Raw genomic sequence first — 485 nt, forward strand, 5'->3', positions numbered from 1 at the left:
AGTTTCACATTGGCACAGCTGTTCCTTTAAGTCCACTGGGAATGTCTGACTAAATCCAGCTTAGTTTCCTGGAGATCTTTCTGAACGGTTTGATTAACCCAAGCACAACAGCTCCATCCTAAGACTCAAAAGAGAAACACCGCAGAAATTCACGTGCCAAAAGACAGGGACAGGCTCGGGCATGTTTGACTGGGGAGGGAAAAAAAATAGGCAAATCCAACCCAAAAAGGAAACCAAGTGGCAAAATGACAATGGTCATGTCCATTCACGGACTGGCATCAGTTTGGCAACCAAGGATCACAACTGCACAGCAACCACTTGTTACTCTGGACGGACACGGATCACTTGCAGATGCTCTGAAATGGGAACAGTTGAGTGGGTGGGTTTGGCCTCTTGTTTGTCTGTTAAACATTCCCCATTAATGGCCTTGAGTACAGTTGGGTATTTACAGTGACTGTTAAAAAGAGATATATACACACATTTCC

This window comes from Neopelma chrysocephalum, unplaced genomic scaffold, assembly GCF_003984885.1.
Source record: "Neopelma chrysocephalum unplaced genomic scaffold, ASM398488v2 Primary Assembly neopelma1_101, whole genome shotgun sequence".
Lineage (NCBI taxonomy): Eukaryota > Metazoa > Chordata > Aves > Passeriformes > Pipridae > Neopelma > Neopelma chrysocephalum.